The sequence below is a fragment of the Nelumbo lutea genome, chromosome 2 (assembly GCF_056320005.1).
Source record: "Nelumbo lutea isolate HS-2025 chromosome 2, American lotus-T2T, whole genome shotgun sequence".
Classification (NCBI taxonomy): domain Eukaryota; kingdom Viridiplantae; phylum Streptophyta; class Magnoliopsida; order Proteales; family Nelumbonaceae; genus Nelumbo; species Nelumbo lutea.
In genome coordinates this window covers 9,592,338-9,614,633 of record NC_142685.1, presented here as the reverse complement: position 1 = coordinate 9,614,633, position 22,296 = coordinate 9,592,338, and the positions used below count along the sequence as shown (strand labels likewise).

At 36.7% G+C, this 22,296-nt stretch overlaps 2 pseudogenes across 1 annotated transcript in view; one reads left to right on the top strand and one right to left on the bottom strand.

The window, feature by feature from the left end:
* LOC148868461 (protein NUCLEOLAR FACTOR 1-like) overlaps nucleotides 1-22,194 on the top strand; it is a 50,431-nt pseudogene extending 28,237 nt beyond the window's left edge. Inside the window, exons 4-21 of the transcript XR_016107003.1 lie at nucleotides 2,325-2,384; nucleotides 5,596-5,878; nucleotides 5,938-6,100; nucleotides 7,891-8,038; nucleotides 8,083-8,116; nucleotides 14,568-14,627; nucleotides 14,724-14,765; nucleotides 14,850-14,942; nucleotides 15,793-15,856; nucleotides 16,239-16,285; nucleotides 16,376-16,435; nucleotides 17,805-17,876; nucleotides 19,399-19,428; nucleotides 19,540-19,634; nucleotides 19,716-19,821; nucleotides 21,480-21,534; nucleotides 21,641-21,714; nucleotides 21,806-22,194. The product of XR_016107003.1 is annotated as a protein NUCLEOLAR FACTOR 1-like (transcript). The remainder of the gene's footprint in view (nucleotides 1-2,324; nucleotides 2,385-5,595; nucleotides 5,879-5,937; nucleotides 6,101-7,890; nucleotides 8,039-8,082; nucleotides 8,117-14,567; nucleotides 14,628-14,723; nucleotides 14,766-14,849; nucleotides 14,943-15,792; nucleotides 15,857-16,238; nucleotides 16,286-16,375; nucleotides 16,436-17,804; nucleotides 17,877-19,398; nucleotides 19,429-19,539; nucleotides 19,635-19,715; nucleotides 19,822-21,479; nucleotides 21,535-21,640; nucleotides 21,715-21,805) is intronic.
* Nucleotides 332-1,007, bottom strand: LOC148868462 (uncharacterized; annotated as a pseudogene).
* Nucleotides 22,195-22,296: the final 102 nt, after the last annotated feature.

Here is a 22,296-nt window from a genome sequence, read left to right as displayed (position 1 = left end):
GGTATTTGACCCTGTAGATTATGTTGGAAAGGGAAAGTCTGGCATCAGAGATGACCTTGTGGTGCTGTTCTCTCATCTACAGTATGCAAGCAAGAAAATAGCCGTACCTGTGGCTTCTCCATTCCATTCTCTCTCTCTCTCTTTTTTTTTTTTTTGATTTTGAAAGTAGTGAATCACATCTTCATTCAACCCCATAAGAACATAGAATCCTGTCAGTATAATAAGCAGCAGCTTCAAACTTTTCAACATTAAGTAAGATGCTTCTGTTGCCAAATCTTTTTAAGTTCCAAAATCTAGAGTTTACAATTTCTATCTAACTTTGACTATGGAACTACTTCATGTATTTCTGCAGGAATTTCCGATATGAGTCATTTCTGATAGTGTCATTGATGAAACACTTAGGTGTCTTGAATTCTGCTTGAATCTGGTTCGTAAACACCACATCATCATCCTACCTTTTGACATTGAAGGAAGTTGGATCAAGCAGATGATTTCTTCAGATCAGTTTTGCTTTTTAGCTTTCAGTTCCTTTTCCTGTTTTTATTGTTCCTTCGCTAAGCTTTTCCCCATCTCTCTTCTTCTTTGTTCTTTCAAGTCAGCTAGAAGTGCTTCTTTTGTGATCCTTGTTGTCGTCATCTTCATCATTTCCGTCATTACTTTTAACATCAACGTCCTTTTCTTTGAGACTTGTACTTTGATGCAAAATGCTTTCTTTCACTGTCATCTTGCTCCTCTCAGAGGTTCCTCTTTTTCTGTTCTTCTTGGGTGTCATGCCTTTCTTTCCTGGGTTTTAAGGTTGTGTGAAAGACAAGATCTGTGGAAGAGTATTTCTGTGATCTGTGAAGGGACAAAAACTTGACTACACCTTGTTCTTGACTACCTGTTGTGGGTGCCTAGATAGGTTGGGCTTCTCCCTTCAATTCAGTGCTTGGAAAACAGATGGGTCACATTGGTGGCAGCTTATCATCCGCCGCCGGTAGAGATGATCTAAATCCATCAGATATCATGCCAATACTCTTACTTTCCACTCTTCAATTAAATTTCTAGGAATATATTAATTGTTTTAGGAGTGCTTTGCTTCTTAATTTCTTGTTCTTGTCTTCCATGGGTGCCTCGTAACCTAGGCACCTGTCTAGGCATCACCTCAACAGCTTTGATATCTAACTAGAATGAAGTGGCCCTAAGAAAGGACATGTAATTGTCTTATCTCTGCTTATGATGGAGGAGTTCGGTTAAGTTAACCTTTCATCTTTCACTACTTTGTACTCTGATATCTGAAGATAAAATATGACTGTTCTGCATATCTTGTTAATGTATAAGGGTTGCAAATTATCATGCTTAGGACTTATCCATTTTGTAGATTCTGGAGTTTCTTACAGGTAAAAGATCATCCAAATAACATATTTGAGTGATGTTATGATTGTGGAAGATGACCGCATTATGTGATATTAATTTGCCACTTTTCAGTGGGTTGGCCACAACCTAGGAAAGCAAACAAATAAATAAATAGAAAAGAGAGTTTTCATTCCATTCATGTTGACGCTGGAAACTGAGTGTGAACTCTATATTCAACAGTCTATCTGAAAAACTGCATATAGTCTGCCACTTGGAGGTGGGATCCTGGTCCTTTAGAAAAACAAATAAGTCTTACATCTCTAGAACAGAAAGTTCTTTTAGAACTAGTGTTATGACAATGAATATACAACATTTATATACTGAAGTTGTATTTTCTTGTGCCATGTAATAGTTTGATAGTTAATACCTGGAGGAATGGATAATAATATTTGTTAGACACATAAAAATTTATGAACCAAAGATATTTTTGAGCGGTCTATTGGTCTTTTGTGGAAGAGCCATTTGGATGAATGGCTTATATTGGAGGTTTCTTGAGTCTTGATCTCCCCCCCGCCCTGCCCCTCATGCAAAACTTGTGTTCTCCTTGCTATTAGTGATGAAGAATTCTCACTATTCCATGGATTCATGTAGAAGGTGTTGAATCCTGAAATGTTATGTTCTCTTCAAAATATTCCCCAACATGTTTGGCAGCGTCATTTTATGAACAACATGGTAGAAAATTATACCCAGATGTTCAACATATGCATCCTCAAGAAAAGCATGTTTGCTCTTGATGATTTATAAATGAATCATCCATTTATTTTGGATATTACATATTTCATCTCTCAAAAGAAACCCATCTGCATCCGTATTTCATTACACAAAAGTCTTTTAGTTGGAAGAACAATTTCATATGATATTTGTTTAACTAGTAAAAGAAAAGGTTATATAGGTTACCTATTTACTGGAATTGCCTTTCTTTTGTTCAGGAAAAGCATAAAGTTGTATAGTGACTTTTATTCCTCAGACATGATTATTGCTTCTCCTCTGTACGTCACTTTTGGAATTTATTATGAATTAGTGTTGATGCTATAAACATACAATGCCGTTGCTTTTTTTTTATGCTTTCTGATTGTCTTGAGAATTTTGTATTTTCTGATAATTATGTGATGATGCTATGAACATACACTTGACTTTCCCTTGCCTTCTCTCCATATCAACCCGTCTGAGAATTAAATATTAATATGTGCTGCTGTTGCTAGGGACTTCTATCAAGCAGATACTGGAAATTTAAATGAATATTCAATCAGCAAAAGAAGATTAGTGAAAATATGCTATTTAAAAGCCTCAATTTGTTGCGCAGATTGCCTTCTTTGAAGGGCTTTTAGATGGATTCTTGAGGACTTAGGGTAGAAAGCTCTACAATGTGCCATGGTTTGTGATTTTGATATCAATGAACATTTCGTCATGTAGTGTGTTGGAAAAATTTTGGAGATATTTCACTAGTTTCACTAAGATATTTGAATTATCTAAAACATCAGGAAGGTTTTCTAGAAACATGGAATTAGTTAATAAAATTTCAGAGATTGTTAAAAGAAATATAATTGCGCATTTAAGGCTCAAAAATCCATAGCAAAAAACTGTATAAATCAAATAGGAGAAAATCAAGAGACTGTAATTGGTATAATTCTCTTTGTCTCCCTTTCGGTCTTTAGCCATCTTCTCTTCTTTATATATATCAATTATTTACCATTTTAACATTTTTTCTTTATTGTCACTATATGTTTTGATTAGATTGAGAATACTCTTTTGAAATTGGTGAAAAAATAGTTTAAAACTGAACTGGGTTCATTAAACCTTGTTCCTCAATGTCAGATGTAGAAGATGATGAAAACGGGTCCTATCGGACCCATTTTTGATTGGGTATAGGCTTGGAGTGGGATTAGTAACTTCTCCCGGTTTTAGAATTAACTATAATTACATATAAGTATGGGTGACTTAAAAATTAACTAATTGGAAAATTGGAAAGCTGTCAAATATTAGGGAGCTCCATGTGTTTTGTCCACATCCTATAAGTTCTGTTGAGTAGGGTCTACCTGTTCTTATTTTATATGCTGCCCTGAATAGAAAAAAGAGAAATGAAATAAAGAAGGGACAAATAATACAAGAGCCAATGGCTCAATGCAGTTTATCAGATATAGAGAATTTTTTGGGACGAATCAGAAATAATAAAATTTGGTAAAAATGTATGCATATTTATCTAACAATAATAAAACTAGTAACATCAAACAATACATGAATAAAAAAGTAATGATTGGGGTTTGTTGAGTTGGGCCGATTTTGAGTTATTGGGCCCAGCCATTTATTTTTTATTTTTAAGTTGTTAAGTTAGGAAGTTATTGGGCCTTAGGTCCATTAGCTTATGTTATTTTAAGTTGTGACTGTTCAGCTACTTAAAGTAGCCGCCCTACTAAGGGTATTCTTGTAATCTTCCATTCTTTTATTTTAAGTATATAAATCAAGAGGGGTTGGCGGCCAGATCAATTCAAATCTGGCGACATCCTACTCTCTTCTTCTCTCTTCTTCTCTACTGCTGAAACCTTTCAGCTTCTTCTACTTTTCTTCACAAGGCATTCATCTGAAACTGTTATTAGCAATTTCTACTGGGTTGATTCAATTTTGCTTGGCCCAATTAAGAACGTTATTGCAGTCTTGTCCTTTAAAATACTCAAATAAACTGCATTGCATGAGGTACTCCACATTATTATTCCAGGAATATTAAGAGTACCAACTTTACATGGGGTAGAAGACCATGGACGACCAACACCAGCCGGCGTCCAGTGGCTTGGACTCAACTGGTGACCAGCAACTAAAGGTTATAAAAACAGGAATTCATTGGAAGACATTCTAAAATCAAGCAAAAATAGGAGGCCAATCTTATTGGCTATGGTGGAAAGCCTATGGATGTTAACATTGTCCAAGACGTCATGCGAGTCTGCTCATTCACATTTGGTTCGCATTGCAACATTGTCCAAGATGACGATCCCTTGCCTGGGAATGGATGCAAAGAAAATGAGATTTGCTTGGATTGATGTCCATGGGATATCGTTTTATGATTGGAGTATAGAGGTTTTTAGAGCCATCAGAATGCTATTGGAAGATTTAAAAGGTTTGACTTTACAAATAGAAATGGGAGAACATTCAGTTTGCAAGGATTTTAGTTGAGACTAAGGATGTGAAATCGATTCCAACTCTCCTAGATGTGTTCTATCCTGAGGAAGTCTTCAATCTCAGGATCGTAATACCAGGTGAAAATACATTATTTTGTTTAAAAGACCACAAGGTGGAAGGAAAGGCTCCCAAAGCAGATAATCTAAAGAATTTTTATATTGTTTACACTGGAGATGTAGAAAAAGGGGATTTTTCGGAGGTGAAAGGGTAGGGGCTTGTGGTGTGAATTTAAAATTATCCAAGCCCCTGAATCGAAAAGAAAAGAAAATTTTAAATGGCGGTCCAAGCGAGGCTGGTTTAAAAGATAAGTTTGGACCAATTGGGTTGGTCCAAGCAACTTACAGGGGATGCCAAAGAAGGATCAAATCGACTCTTGGGGAAGACTTCGAATATTTTCTGGAGGGGTGAGTACAAATGTTATGTAATGATATATACCTATGCTAATGGTGAGTGTTCTGGGACCCAACATGATTCTCTCCAAGAAAATCTTAGAGCTCTTTCGATTTTGGAGAAGAAATCAAGTGTAGTACCTAGAACTGGCGAAGGTTTAGGAGTTGCTTCCTCCCCATTTCATCTAGGTAAGTGGGAATGGCAATGGGGCGAAGCACCCCCTCCCCAGTCCCACTCCGTCCCCGGTGGCGAGGCACCCACTCCCCATCGGAGATGGGGAATCCCCAAATTTCCCTATCCCTGAGGCAATCACCTAAAAGTAATGTAATTTATCAATATTTTACAAATAGGATTAATGGAATTTGGGCGTATTTTAGGAATTGAATTATGACAGTTTGGGGGTATTTTAGAAATAGAATTATGGAATCTTAGGATTTTATGAATTTGGGGAAAACTTAGAGATATTTTAAAAATCAATCATAATCTAGGGATAATTTACTAATTTACCATTAGGTTCGGGGTGGGGCCTTGGTTTTATGGGGAACATTGCCATCCCTATAGGTAAGGTTGAGGAAGTTTCGATTTTGTGTTTAGGGGTGGGGAAAAAGCTTATTGATAACATGATAACATATCCCTCAGGCACAGTACCTCGGAATACAAGTGCTCTATGATGGAGGTAGGTTTCACCGATTCCTTCTTGTTTTTAAAGTTTGATAAGTGGAAGAGTTTTGAGAATAAACAATCAAAGAAGTTGGGGGATGCTGTTATGGCAACAGTGAGTACGGGCCAGAGCCTAGCTTTGATTCTTGATGATGATGGGGGAAGAATAAAAGAGGGGCTCCACACCTCAAGCTTGGAAAGGACAGAGGAAAAATTAGATGGGGATGGAGATACAGAAAGGATGGCTATCTCTTCTTCTAAGGTATGCTTAAGGAAGAGGCCTTATTGAACATGACCTTTAACTGAGGAAGAAAAACCCAGGAAGATGATGGTTCTTCTGATGAAGTTGAGAGCTTAAGTGAGTCATCTGAGGAGGAAGTTCTTATTGATGAAACACACCGTATCGACAAGGCCTTTAACTTGAACAAAGTGGTTGATGCAGCAGCAGTGGTAGGTAAAATGTTGAGTTTGATTGTGTTGGGAGGTAAACCCTTTACAAGAAAGATGATTCAAAAACTAGAGGTTCGCTAAGGGCTGCCTTTAAGGAAGAATGGAGATTTTCAAGTTCATCCTCCTTTGGCTGATGATAGTTATATTGACTTCAGCACAACTAGACCAGAAGAAGGCTAATAAAGAAAAAGCTACAGCAATGGCTGATGTCCAGTTTTTTTAGAACACAGTTCTGGAACTTGACAGGATTAATGAGAACCCTTCATGCTCGTTGGAATCCAAGAAGGTTGGTGCAGCAAATAGAAGAGTTAAAAAACAAAGAAAACACAGAGTTGTCTTGGTTTCAACGGATTTTTCTAGACTCAAAGGGAGTCTCTTTGGGATTGGACCAAACAAGGTGTCAAAGATCAAGAAATCTTCAAGAAGATTTTAGTGGTTTAGTGGATCAAAGGTCATAGCTTTTGTGGATGTTTTTTGGATTTGGTTTTCTAAAGTAAGGATGTTTGTAGTGGGGTTTGTTGTGGTTCTGTCTTTGTTGACTTTGTTTTTGAGTTTCGTTTGTTTCAGCTGTCTTTTGGGTTTTTTTTTTTTTTTGTTTCTAAGGGGCTTGTCTTGTGTTTTGTGGTTTCTGGTTTCTGTTGGTTTCGTTGAGGCTAGATCAGCTTGGAGTATTTGTGCGGGTTTTGAAGTTTTATATTTCTTGTTTTCTCTCTCGAGTGACTTCTGGTCACTCTCCTTTAGTTTATTTTTTCCTTTTAATAATTTTAATTGTAGTACCAAAAAAATAATAGAGATATTTTAAATGTATTTGGGTGGCAAGATAGATTTGACTTTTTAACTTTTAAATAAGGATGCTCCAATCCACGGTTTATCATAAACAGGGTTATTTATGTAAATCCTCCTTTTATTGTGTTAATATACATAATGGGCTGACGTTTTTAGGAAGATCTAAGTTTTCTAACCTCTCCTAATCAGATAGGCAGTTCTTCTCTTCTCCCCACCTTATTCTTCTCTTCTCTTCTCTTCTCTTTCTACTATGTATTCCATGGTTTTTAAAAACGAACCGGTGACCAAACCAATCAGGGGTCCGGTTACGGTTCGAACGGTCCGACCCATTCTGACCAAAAAATAAATAAATAAAAAAATGGAAAACGGTCAAAATTGTTTGAACGGTTTGAATGGTTAACTGGCCGGTTCAACGGTTTGCTGACCAAAATCAACGGTTGGGGGAAAACGGAGCCGGTCAGGTGACTGGTTCCCAGTTTTTCCGGTCCGGTCCGGTTTTGAAAACCATGGTGTATTCTATTGTTTGTTCTTCTTCCCTCTTCTCTTATTTTCTTGCTGTTTTTCTCTTAGGCTGTGTTTGATTGCAGTGTGAATGCAAATCGATGTAAAACTCCACCACCGGTTCGAATTTACATGCATTTGTTTCCAGTGTAAAAGCATACCATTGTAAAACTCTATACCCGGTCCACTTTTTTGAGGCATTTGTTTGGGCTGTGAAGTTTACATCGAAAATTGATGTAAACCACTTTTTTGGCTGACTTTTTTCATCTTAAATCGATGTAAACGATACATCAATTTTATCGATGTACATTTACATCGATTCTGAAATAAAAAATCCCCCCAACCGTCCAGAAAAATTTTAAACCAATGAAGTGACTTTTTCATCGACTCTCTTTTACATGGATACTTTTCCCACCGCAATCAAACACAGCCTTACTGATTTACTGCCAGATACCATATTCACATGGTATCATCGCAGGAGAAGTGAGAGTTATTTCAATTGAACAGACTAGGATTTTTCTCACAAATCTGCTGCAGTTGACTGTTGGAGATCAGATCAGATGGTTTCAGCCATCACAATGATTTTGAAGATGACTGATGAAGCTTGTGTCCCTCTAGTTGATTCACCAAGAGGGGGAGGTGCTGTGTATGGGAAATCTAATTTGGACTGTATGCTGATTGTGAGGTAACTGAATTGTGATGCTAGAGGAAGTGATCCAGATTGTGCAGCGACAGATTTCTTTTTAGTTGTGATATTGTTCAGGTTGGTACTCTATACTCCTTTCTTTGATTTCAGAACAGTTGTTGGATGAGGAAACCTATTGGAACTGTGTTACTTTTTTTCTACTTGAAGACAGTTAAATGGAGTCAAAGTCAACTATTATTTAATACTCACAAAGTTTTATGCTAACCACTATTCTGTTGAACAAGAGTGGAAATTATGCTGTTTGGGCCAAACCAGTAGAGGTGCCATTTATGGATAATGGGAAACTGAAGTATATTACTGATAAGAAACCAGAAACTGGAAATTCTAAGTACTCAGAGTGGATACAAGAAGATGCTCAGATCTGGTTGTGGAATTCTATAGAGACCATAATCAGTAGTACTCATATTTCTTCATACTTTTTAAGAAGAGTTGGGAGGAAGTGAAGAGAATTTATTCAGGGAGTAACATCACCCAAATATATCAACTATTTCAGTCATTTTTTAATTTACTGCAGGAAGATAAGTCTCTTGAGGACTATTATTCTGAATTTTTCTTGAGTAACATCCTCTGACTCCTTAATTTTTCTTTAATCTTCCCCCCAACCCCTCAGCTTCACCTTTCCCTACTTTCGAACCCAATGACTTACCACCTCTCGACCCTCATCCTCCTTATTCCAATCAAAAGTCCCCAAACAACCATCGAGATGCCTGCCCTCATCCTCATAAATGTCAGCCATTCCCAAAATACCCTCTCCTTCAACCTCTAAACACTCAACCCCCTAACCCTTCAACTCCCCCTAAATCGAAAAGGATCCTCTCATCTTTCTCCCTCGATCAAGTTCCATCGTCTCACTTTCATCTTAGCCATTGAGTAGGAAAACAACCTTCAACAACCAAACAGAGATCAGATCTCTATCCGCCCACATGTCACTAGTGATGTTGCAGATATGGAAAAGCAGAGGAAGGAGTTATGTGTGGCTAAATTTCTATTAGGTATCAAACCTGAATATGAATCAGTGAGAGCTTAGATTTTAAGCAGCCTAGAATTACTTGATTTGGAAAGTGTATTTTCTAGACTTCAAAGGGCTAAATTATCTGAATCCACTCCAGTTTCTGATTGGGCTGCTCTTGTTGTTTCTAGAAGTGGTGCTTGTGGTAATCATGGTGGACATGGAGGATGACGTGAAACTGGTGGACATGGCTCTTTTGGACCACAAGGTGGTAGAGGACCTAGAGGTGATAATGGAGGTAGGGATGGCCGTGAACGTGATAGAAATTCAACCACCAGATTTTGCACTCATTATGGATTAGAAGGCTACACCATTGGTTATTGAGACTTGTATGGAATTTTGTTTTGTACACATTGTCATCATGAGGAACATACAGTTGAGTATGGCCATTTGCTGAAGAGAACAGGGATCTATGCCAATCAAGAAACCTATCTAGATGAAATGTCCAATATACCTCCACGGATAACAGCTATAAATAATTAGCTAGAAGGGGAGACTATAACTATCTCTAAGGAAGAATATAATAGACCGATAGTTGCTATGTCTTCCTCCACAGCTACTCTTTCCCAAACATCAAGTACTCTCTCCACCTATCTACACTCTACCATATCTCCATGGGTCATTGATTTAGGAGCTATAGACCACATGATAGGTACTTCATTTGCTTATACCCAATTTAGTCCTTTATATTGTCCTTCTACCCAACTTGTTACACTTGCTAATGGTTGTGCATCCCCAGTGTCTAGAGTTGGGAGTGTTAACGCAACTCTAGAACTTCCTTTATCAGTTGTGTTTTATGTTCCACAATTTCCTTTTATCCTTATGTCTGTGAGTAAGCTTACCAAAAAGACACTGAATTGTTTATTACCTTTTTTTTTCCCTTCTTATTGTGTGTTTCAATATCTAAAGATGAAGTGGTGGATTGGTGGAGGACTTGAGTCCAATAGTCTGTACTACCTACAAGGTGGCTTAGGAAGTACTACTCTTCAATCATCATCTCTAGATATGTCTCCTTTCTAGCTACATTACCAACTGGGTCATCCTTCTTTACACAGTCTTTTTTGTTTTGTTTCCATCAATTCTGGTTAACACCAACTAATAGTGTGATTCGTGTTAGTAAGCATCATCGGGCTACTTTTCCACCTTGAACTGGTAGTTCTGTGTCTAGACCTAATTAGTCCATTCAGATGTTTGGGGTTTGTGTCTTATTTAGGGTTCAAATACTTTGTTGCTGTTGGTGATAATTTTTCTAAAGTTATTTGGTTATTCTTGTTAAAGGAAAGATCAGAGTTATTTTTTGTATTCAAATCATTCTTTATGGAAATAAAAATCTAGTTTGGCTTCAATATTTGTGCTATTCAATCTGGCAATGCAAAGGAATATGTGTCTTCTCCTTTTACTGATTTCTATGTTTTGCATGTTATTCGACATCAGACATCTTGCATTAGTACACCACAACAAAATGGTATAGCTGAATGCAAGAATCATCGTTTATTAGAAGTAACATGTGCCCTTATTCAGATGAATGTTCCCAAAATTTACTAGAGTGATGTTGTGCTTACTATGTGTTACCTTATTAATCAAATGATCTCATCAGTTTTATAGAATAAGATTCCTCACTTTGTTTTATTTACTGATGCACCATCGTTTCCTTTGCCTCCATGCATATTTGGTTGTGTTTGCTTTGTTCATCTATTTGACCACCAGTGAGTAAGCTTGAACCCCATGCAGTTAGGTGTATATTTCTGGGTTATTCCAAACTCAAAAGGAGTTCAAGTGTTGCAGTCCCTCGCTTTGCCACCATTTTATTAGTGGAGATGTTACGTTTTATGAGGCTAATCCGTACTTTCCATCTAGTGACCATTTCTCACTCTTCCTTGTGTGATGCTCCTCTTCCTATTCCCTCTTGTGATACTCCACCATAGGTTCCTTGTCCTAATTTCCCATGCCACCTATTCAACAAGTATACGTGAAGAAGCCATCGGTTCAAGCACCAACAACACCAGCCTTGCTGTTTGCAGGTCCGAATAATCCTTCCACCACTTCTGCTACGACAAAATCTCATCTAGTTGTTGAGTTGCCTTCAGACCTTGATCTTCCCATTGCTCTTTGAAAGGATAAGCATTTTTTTTCCTCACACATCATTAGCCATTATGTTTCTTATTAGTTCCTGGCCCCTTCAGCCCATGCCTTTGTTACATCCCTCTCTACAATTTCTATTCCAAAGTCTTTTGCAAGAAGCATTATCTAATCCTGGGTGGAGGAAAGCTATGCAAGAAGAAATGTTAGCACTACATCAAAATGAAACTTGGGATTTGGTTACTCTTCCTTTTGATATGAAGCCTATCGGATGTAGGTGAGAGTGTATGTGATGAAGTTTCAACCTAATGGCACAATTAAGAGGCTTAAAGCTCGATTGGTTGCTAAGGGTTTTACTCAGACATATGATGTTGATTTTGATGAGACTTTCTCTCTGGTTCTAAGATTTCTTTGATATAGGTTTTTAATTCTTTGACTACTATTAATCATTGGCCCTTGTTTCAGTTAGATGTTAAAACAATGTTTTAGAACACATAGGCATGACGTGAGGCATTCCACTACCTAGAGGTGTGAGGCATAGTTCAGAACGTAAGAACTAAAAAGTGTAAAAGAATGAAAATGCATAGCACTGGTTCAAACCCCCCTAACACAAAAAAAACCAAATAGGGCTGCATTGAAAGGGGGATTGAGGGTTTGGGGGGCAAAGCCCCCTGCCAAGGGGGCCCACTTCTTCTCTTTCCTTTACTTTCCTTTCCTTTTCTCTCTCTCTTTTTTCTTCTCTTTCTTTTTCTTTTTCTTTCCCTTCCCTTTCCTTTCCTTTCCTTTCCTTTTTCTTTTTCCTTTTTATGTCTTTTTATATGTGGTGTGCATGAGGCGTACTCCTCTTGCACCCAAGGTGTATGCCTCAGAGGTGTCAGTGCCTTTGGCCTATGCCTCAGGGCGTTTTGTGGTGTGCATGAGGCGTACGCCTCATGAAAAAAGTGTATGAAGCGTACTCCTCTTGCACCCGAGGCGTATGCCTCAGAGGTGTCAGTGCCTTTGGCCTATGCCTCAGGGCATTTTGGGGGCGCCTTGCCTAAAGGTGCGCCTCTAGGTATACACCTCCCACACCTTTTAAAACATTGGTTAAGAATGCATTTCTACATGGTGATCTTATGGAGGAGGTATACACATCAAATAACCACCTAGGTTTTTTGCTCTAGGGGAGTGTAAGGGAATGGTATGCAAGTTGAAGAAGGTATTGTATGGCCTCAAATAGTCACCTCATGCTTGCTTGGAGAATTCGGTGAGGTAGCTGTTGAACTTGGTTTTCTTAAGAGCTAGTTTGACTACTTCATATTTAGCAAGACGTCTGATGTTGGTAGTACTATTCTTGTTGTCTATGTGGATGATGCTATAATAACAGGCAATGTTTTAAAATGCGGAGGCATGACGTGAGGCATTCCACTACCTAGAGGCTTGAGGCGTACTTTAGAACATAAGAGGCATAAGCCTCCTTAAGAGGAGGGGGATGAGGAGGAAGAAGAGGAAGGATGACCTCATTTTTCTTTGTTTTTAATAAAAATCTTTTATATTAAAAAGAATGAAGATGCATAGCACTATTTGATGTTTTCCATCAAAGCAGCATGGGACTGATGTCATGTGCATTGGGCTGCATCAAAAAGGGGGGGGGCTTTTCCCTCTAGCCAAGGCGTCCAGGGGCAGAGCCCCAGCCCACTTTCTTTCCCCTTTTCTTCCCTTTCCTTTCCTTTTCTTTCTCTTTCTCTTTCTGTCTTCTCTTTCTTTCTTTTTCTTTCCCTTCCCTTTCTTTTTCCTTCATGTTTTTCTTTCTTTTTTCTTTTTTCTTTTTTTTTTCTTTTTTGTCTTTTTATATGAGGTGTGCATGAGGCATATGCCTCTTGCACCTGAGGCATGGTGTCAGTGCCTCTAGCCTACACCTCAGGGTGTTTTGGCCTTTTGGGGGTGCCTCACCTTGAGGCACACCTTCAGGCTTACGCCTCCAATGCCTTTTAAAACACTGATAACAAGAAGTGACACACAAGGCATTAGTAAGTTGAAGTTGTTTCTACAAGAGAGATTTCATACCAAAGACCTAGGTAAGTTGCACTATTTCCTTGAAATAGAACCTATTGATCCAAATTCCAAACACTAAGCTTGCATCAGATCAGGGGGAGTTAGTAGATGATCCTGGACAATATAGGAGACTAGTTGGGTAGATGAATTATTTGCCATTACCGGTCTAGATATATGTTTTGTTGTTGAAATTGTAAGCCAGCTTATGATCTCTCAGGTTCCTCACCTTGAAGCAGGGTTTAGGATTTTATGATACCTCAAGGGGTCACTAGGTATGGGAGTTGCATATAGAGATAATGGCCATTTGACAGATTTGGCTGGATCACTAATAAACAGGAGGTCAACAACAGGTTGCTGTACATTTTTGGGAGGAAAACTTATCTCCTGGAAGAGCAACCAACAAAATGTTGTAGCAAAATCTAGTGTAGAGGGCCTAGAGGCTGAGTATAGAGGTATGAGTCAAGCTACAGAGGAGTTAGTGTGGCTTAAAAAACTTATTCAAGAAATAGGGATATCCATAAAGACTCCTATGCATTTACATTGTGATAATCAAGCAGCAATTCATATTGCATTAAGCCTTGTTTTTCATGAGAGGATGAAACATATTGAGGTGGACTGTCACTTTGCCAGAGAGAAGGTTCAGGGTGGTGACATAGACACTCCATTTGCAAAAATTGGAGAGCAACTAGCTGACTTGTGGACCAAAGCACTACACTGCCCTCGTATTGATTTCATTGTTAGCAAGCTGGGTATATATACATACACACCTGCTTGGGGGGGAGTGTTGAGAGTACAGATGTATTTGGGCGGTAGGGTAGATTAGACTTTTTGCCTTTTAAATAAGGATGCTCCAGTCCACAATTTATCATGCAGAAGGCTATTTATGTAAATTATCTTTTTATTGTGTAAATATATAGTGGGCCAACTGTTTTTAGGAGGATTTAAGTTATCATCAACAGGGTTCTCTTCTCCTTTTACCGTGTATTCTATTTTTCTCTCTTCTTTCCCCTTCTGTTATTTTCTTGTTGTTTTCTCTTACTGATTTACTACCAGATACCATATTAATAATGCCTAAAGGAGAACAGCCAACTCTACATTTTGTACAGGATGATGTCCCAAGGAGAATATTTGATAGATAATTTTTTGGGTTATTCATTTTGCAAGGGGACCCCAGCAATTCTGTTATTCATAAGATTTAAATATCAAGAACTTAATTTCAGCTGGATGTTATTCCTTAGCTATAAATGACTATTGTGTAATGGGTACATTTAATGTTAGCTTTTCCAAAGAATGAACATAACAAATGACCACAACCACATCATGTTTCACCCTTTATGCATCCCATATCAAACATACTTTGTCACTGATTTTGTTGGCTCCTGTCAGAAAATTGGGGAAGCTGAGGTTGAGAAGGAAAAGGATGTTGATTATCTGTCTTCCATAGAGGTGTGTGTCTTTACATGGTTTTCTTGTTTTCTGGTGCATACAAGCATATTTTGTCATTTTTTAGAAAGCAATGATTGATTTTATTGTTATGAGTAGGTACTGATGATAATTGATCATGCAGATGTAATAGCAATGCAGGTATGAGACATGATTACCTTCCTCCTCTTGTATTTTGTTTTAAGTACATTGTTTAAACACAGATGTTTATGTTTTATTTTGCAGAATTGGTCTCATGTAAATTCTGTGGTTGAACAACTGAACTGCTTGCCATCAAAGCAGCATGGTACTGATGTCATGCGCATTAGGCATTGGTATGTTTTGACCGTTAGGAGATAGATTTTAGATTAGAAAGCATTATGACAAGCAACAAAGTACTGTTTGTTTTTATTAGAATGAGTCCAGTATTCTTCACAATAATGTTTTTGCATCTGGGGTGTTTCTCACTGACTCCTTCTTCAGATTGCAAATGAAATTCAATGTAGAAATAATAAATACCAAATGTTACTTTCTTATAGAAATTGATTGGTTGAAGCATTCTTATGTGTCAAGATTAATAATTGAAAACTGACAGAGAGTTGTGGAAGCTCCTGAATCTTCCAACCACATTTTTATCCACTGCAACTTCTCTCAACAGCTTTGGGAAATGGCTCCTGTTTTGGTGTTTCTTATTGTCTTCCTGCCTCAGCCCTTCAGCTGCTTCAGGGATGGACCATTAAAGGTCGGAATGCAAGAGGCAAGCCGCTTTGGAAGATCTTTCCAGCTGCTATCCTTTGGGCCCTCTGGAAGGAAAGGAACAGCCAGATTTTTTATAATCTTTCCAATGACAGTTTCTGTCAAGAACAAAATTATAGGTTTTCTTTGTTCCTGGTTAGGTGTACAAAGAGCTTTCACTTGAGTTCAGCTCATTCCTTTTTTGCAAGCTGGACTGTTTTTTATCTGATCTATCAGATCTTTTGTAAATTCCCAATGTACAGGTCCTCATTGTACATGGGCTGGTGTATCTGGTTTCCTTTTGCAATACAATACTTTAACTTTTTCAAAAAAAAAAGTTTGCTAATCAACTGATCAACTTGGCATCTCATCTCATTGCTGTTTGATTTTTAAAGCATTTTGTTAATTGCTTAGAATCAGCTGATTTGATCTTTTGGTTCATTTTCTTGGTTAGTATCTTGATGGACAATCGCGGTTCTATAGACAAACCATTGTTTTAGGGTCATTTGTGAACCCAGGTGATTTCAACATCTATTCTTTAATGTTTACATTACTTGGCATATAAACTTACTTTGAAGGTATAGCATAATATGTGAAGAAAGTCAATTATCCACATAAATCACCCTTGTGCATTGTTTGGCATTGCATAATGTTATAAAGTTTGAACTTGAGTTATGCCTAGAAACCAATGTTTTTTTGTCCACATCTGAAGAGTGGAAAGAATTAGCATAAAAATGGATGCTAACAAAATGTATCATTAATTAAAATAACATTAATATTCATTATATGTTATATTGAGCCATACAGGAAGAATAAATTGGCCATTAATATTTCTAGGCGCAAATTTTACTGAAAGATCACAATGAATATAGCATGCTGATCATCTTTCGCTTTGCACAGACATAAATGCACTTTTCAATCGCCTTTGTGTAAACTATGAAGGAAAGGTATGTCAAATCCTATTCCATTTTATCATCCCTTCCCTAGTAGCTTCTTTGTTTTTTTTTTTTTTTTTATCATTTGTTTCAAATTCCCAGGTGAAGTTGATCTCTGAGCATAAAGGTGTTCTTCCGAAAGTGTTGCTTCAAGTGCGGCAGGTGTGTTATTCTTGTATTTGAATCAAACAAATGTTAAGTTATTTGTTGTTTTTTTTTTTTCTCCTTCAGGTATGCATTAAGCTAAGATTGAAAATGAAGCAATATGGTAAGTTTACATAGTTTTTGTTTAACAGTTTAATTTAAAAAGGAAGCCAATTGTATATAGTGTAATGCCTGTCATAGTCATTAACCTGGTTCATTTTTGTCTATTCAGACATGCTTGTTTCAGGAGCTGGAGCATATAGTAATTTTGCTCTTCATCCAGTTCATTATGTTTGTTGAATACTTTACTGTTTTCTTGTATTCATTTTATACTTTTTCTTTTTAGTCAAGCTTTTCTGCTTATGGATTTAATGGTAAAGGTATGCCTATAAAGTGTTCATCCTACTGGTATTAGAAAGAGAGAGGATAGTTATCATATACATGGAAGAAATCTATCTGAAAAATAGACTTACATTTCAACTAAAATGCATCTGAACCTTTTTCCTTTATCCATTTTTCTTAGGAGCATTTGGCATCAAATTCTATTGTTACCTATTATTGAGAAATAACATAATTGTTATCCTTAAAAGGCCATAAACTTGTTTTATTATTAAGGTTTTCTCATCAATGTGTAAAGGTTTAAAATGTTTGTGGCAATTTTAACAAGTCAGCATCACAGCATGTACTTGAACTAGTTGGGGGTCATGGGAGAGTGCACAATGGTTCGAGAGAGGGTATTTTTCTCAAAAACATTTGTTAGCTGCATTTTAACTTGTTGGTCAAAATGAAATATCTATATCTACTTGTATCCTTAACCAGAAAGAAATGAAAACACAGAAGAAAAAAGAATTATTTTGAAGGCTTTGGAAACCATTATAACATGGAACAACATTGTCCTTATAGCAGAGATGTTTTCCCTACATGGGATTGTCACATCTTCATGTGGTATAAATTGGATAAAATTAGTATCTCACTATTATGGTACTTCCTATTGTTCAGAATAATTTTCCCTCGTTTTTCCTTTCCCTTGTCATCTACATAGATTTATTTATTTTTTATTTTTGTGGAGTCACGTGTTATGATGTATGTTCAAACCTGATTTCAAGTAGCCAAGACAGTGTAATGGCTGTGCTTACCATCAAGAGTAGTGGTTTAGAAGGTAAAACATGTTGTTACCTTTTACTCTTGCAATGGTTGTGATCTGATTAATAGTTATGGCAAGCTGCTTCTCAAAGCAACAAGCATTCCAATGTTCAAGTAACTTCAGTTTGTTCCAAACTGTTGTATGAGTTGAAGTGTCCTTGATCAAGTACAAATACTGTTTCTTGTTACCATTGAACCATATTCACCAAGTTCCACTTTATTTTTTAAATGTTTACATATGCAGATTTATGAGCGTTTTGATGCAAGTTCAATCATTAATGCTGATGATTCTCAGGTAGATTATTTTTCTAAAAAGGTTAGTATAACACAATTCCTTGTTTTGCTGGTGCGAAAACATATATAATTGCCAAAAATAAGTAAATTGTCATGGTTGATTGCCGCCCCCCACCACACACACGAAAAAAAAAAGATAACACAAAAAAAGTAAAGAAAAAATACATAATGTAAAAATAAAATACATGGATCTTTAAATTTTTCCTGGGTATGGGCATCATCATATTTAGGGACCCACTTACCACAATATGATGGGGATCACTTTAGTTTAAATTCTGCTCCGTGGTAACACTGATTAACACTGATTGATGAGTTTTGAGCTAAATTAGCTAACTTCTTTTTCTAAATATAGAATCACTAACTAGATCAAACATAAAATTGTACCTTAGAATTACATAAATCATCAGAATTTATTCTCTGGAAGCATGCCAAATAATACTTAGGCCCAAAACCATCATCAAAGATGAATGCAACTTTGTTTTTGTTGCATTCATCTTGATGGTGGTGGATTGTGATGATAGGAGTGTAGTTTTAGTTTTCTTGTTTCATTGGTTGATAATGCATCCTGAGTTTGAAGATGTGTTTAAATTGCATTTTGGTTCTGATTTGTCATCTCTGTGTTTTTTTTCTTTCTTTATTTCTCTTTTTGGGTAAATTACAAAGCCCCCCTGTACTATGTCAGTGAAATTAACCCCCTGAACTTCTTTCACTTTGTGAAAATACCCCCTGAACTTTCATTTTGTGGCTAATACCCCCTTGGCCATTAAATCAAATGACAGAAGGCATTAAATTACCAAAATACCCATGTGAACTTTCCTTGTTTTCTTTTCCTTGTCCTTTTATCTTAAACCCTTAATGACCCAAAAATACCTCCATTTTCTCCAAACGAAACCAGCTAAAATAACAAGAATCATTGCACTGACATAGAAAAACAAGCTTCTTTAAATTTTAGTTTCATTTCACAAACATGAATGTTTCTCTTCATCTTAAAATATTAAAATTATCCACTGATTTCTCCAATAAATCAAGAAAAACCAAAAAAAACCTTAAATTTGTATCTATCAAAAAGAAACCTCTACCATTTCATTCGAATATTGAATCCAGCCAGAAATCTGTAAGGATTTATTAGAGCAATTGAGATCAATATTATATTTAGAGAGCTAATTGAAACATAAATCATTCAAATAAATAAGAAAAGGGTAGTTTGGGGAAATTTTAAGCAGCTGAATGAAAATATTTTTCAAAGCTAACTGATGGAACTCTAATGGAGGGGGAATTTGTCGCAAATGAAAGTTCAGGGGGTAATAGTCACTGACTCCATCGTACAAGAGGGGTCTAATTTACCCTTTTTTATAGTCCCTCTTTAGAGGTCTCTACACCTCAGCCCACACTTTATAAGTTACATTCTCTGACATCATACACTATTCATATGTAGTTTTTTTTTTTATAAGTCCATTCATATGTAGTTTTCATTAGTCACCCTTCTGCTTCACACGATTCAGCTGGCTGTGAATTTAAGTAACATGAGTTTTTTCTTGCTGTAGGTGTTCCCTAACATAAAAGATTCAGTTCAGGTACTAATTTTTTATCTACACTATTAAATCATGTATTGGTGAATTCAAACCTTGAAAAATAATTTCATAATTGGAACCATACATATAAATATTTTTTTCTATTCCATGCAGGGTGGAATTATGATTTTTATCAGTTCGTACTTCGAGTTTGTTCGAATTAGGAATTTCTTGAAATTGCAAAATGCATCCTTTTGTTTGCTTGACGAGTAAGAATATTCCTTTCCTATATATATTATTATTTTTTGTAACCACTCTTATTTTCCTTTTTCTTTCCTTTCAAAATTTAGGTACACAAAGCAGAGTGATATATCTCGTGCACGGGGTTGGTTTTTTCAAGGAACAAGAAAGATCATGCTCTATGCTGAGAGAGCGCACTTCTATCACAGATACAAGGTTGTTTCTTGTTTTAGGAATATATTATGCTAGTTTGCCCTTAACGTCTACTTGTGTAATTGAAGTTTTGTAAAGCATGGTTCAATGTTTCAGATTTGTTAGGCATTTAGCCAAATGCAATGCTGCAATTGACATCCTTGATTAATATGCAAAGATCAGTGTATAAGTTTGTTAATGATGTTGTGTGTCATGACATCTGTTTAGACGCCAGCATTGTTGAAATGCTAAGCCATAGTTTCTAAGATGTTGGGGCAAAGGAAAGAATGTTATCATCAATTGTCTACAGTTGCTAATCCAAGAGACAGCCACCACATGACAAACATTTTCTCTTTTTATTTAGGAAAAAAAAAGGAAGATCTTATGTCCTCATAAAAATGTCTTATGCATGCCAAATATGGGGATTAAATACAAGAGCCTCTGCTACACCAATGACCAACCAACCCCGTGGGTTTCTGTCTAAGGAGCTGTACTGGGTTGCAATAAATTTGGCAGAGAACCCCTGCACTAATATGGTAAGGGCATTATATCTAGATAGAATCTTCTCTGTTTTCTAGTTGGTATATAATAAATAAAATTCTTGATTAGGAAAGAAAAATCATTATTTCTACCTCTTGAGAAAAAATTGAATGCATATAATTAGTTGGGAATGAAACCCAACCAAACGAAAGAATTTATCCCAATCATATTTTCTACAGAATCATCTGAACTGTGGTATATCATATATAATCCTCCCCTCCTTTTTTGTTCAATCTTTTCCCACCCAGAAGTATAATCTGACGGTATTTGTTACATGCCAGACTTTGTTGCGTTGAGCTTTACTTAATTTGGGTCAAAGAGTTGTAATGGATTAGATCATCAGATGAGGGGTTAGTTACATGCACAGCCACGTCTCTATGGTTAAGGGTCTATTTGAATAGTTGGCAGGGATACTGAGTTTAACGCAACTCATCACTTTGAGTGATAGTTGCTATTAATAATGAGTTAATCTCCACTAGGAGAGTCAGTTAGGGTGAACAGTTACGGGTTTTGTATTAAATCAATTATTTCATGTGGCTAGGTATCTTGTTATTGACCTGTTTCAATCTAATAAAACTCATTTAAGTTTGGAGACTTCTGGTCAGTCTAATCCAGTCTGCCGTACTTCCTTTCTCCACAGTCCACACGAAGAGAGGAACACAACACAGTAGTATTACTGTCTAGCTTGTGGGAATGGGGATCTTATCAATTAATTGGTCGAAAATGAACTTTTATTCTGTGAAGAGTGTTCCTTTTGCTCAGTTAAAACTGAAACATGCTTAGACTGCAACCTTAGAGAATATTCTGACGTGGAACAATTTTATTTCGTAGAATGTAGAAAGAGTTATGCTGAAGTAATTCTAAGTAACAGAAAAGAAAAAGAAAAGAAAAAGAAAAACTCTCCTAGGGGTCATGCTGGTCTGATTCTGCAAATTTTATGTTGTCATGCTTTCTCAACTGTTATTATTTTTATCATCTTTTTTGTATTTGTTTTCACTTTCAATATTGCGATGATATTATTTATTTTGATAGCTATTCTCATGGTACTTTATTTCACAAATTATCATTGCCCCCTCACCCTTTCCTTTTCTTTCCCTTGTCGTCATCCATCTTATGCTTAACCTGCCCTCTTTGAAGAACAGATTCGTGGCATATTAATTATATACTCTCTTCCAGAGAGGAAAGAATTTTATCCAGAGGAGAACCTCATTTTATATCTTTATTGTTTACCCAAATAATTTAAGCTTCGTTTCCCTGGAATCTGTTCATTATTTTAATCCTGCACGCCCCTTCCCATCTTTACAGATTGTTAATATGCTTGAAGGATCGGATAATATGGCTTGCACTGTACTATTCTCCCGCTTCGATCAGTATAGGGTAATTTTTGTGCAAAACTTTAGTTTGTCCTTTTTTAAAAGCAGGTCAATTCGTTGGGTGATTTTACTCGCATAAATCTTTGATATTTTAGCTTGAGAGAATTGTTGGAACTGCTTCTTCGAAAAGGATGGTGTCATCTGAGAAGAACGTCATCATTTTCTGTTAGAGGACTATTTAATGTGCTTGGACAGAAATTGCCATTATTTCAGCCATAATTTGGAGGTAGTAATCCGTTGATGCTGGACAGTTCAAATTGTAAAATCCTCTCATTTGTGAAAGCGAAGGTCATCATCGGCTGAACATAGTTTTGTAAACAGATTCAATATGGGCTGAAAAGTGACAAGGGGGGATTGGACTGGGACTGGGAGTGGTGTTGATCAAGAAAATTTTGTAGGTGATTAGTCATATTCTGTTTTTGCAACCAAGTTTTTGTCCTGAATTAATATTTTATTGATCAATCCATTAGATAGCTGACCATCACTGAGGAGAACTTCTTATGGTTGGGATGCAATTGCAATACACTTAAGCCCCGTTTGGCTCACAGGAATTGGGGATCTGGAATTGGAATCGGAATGGGTTATT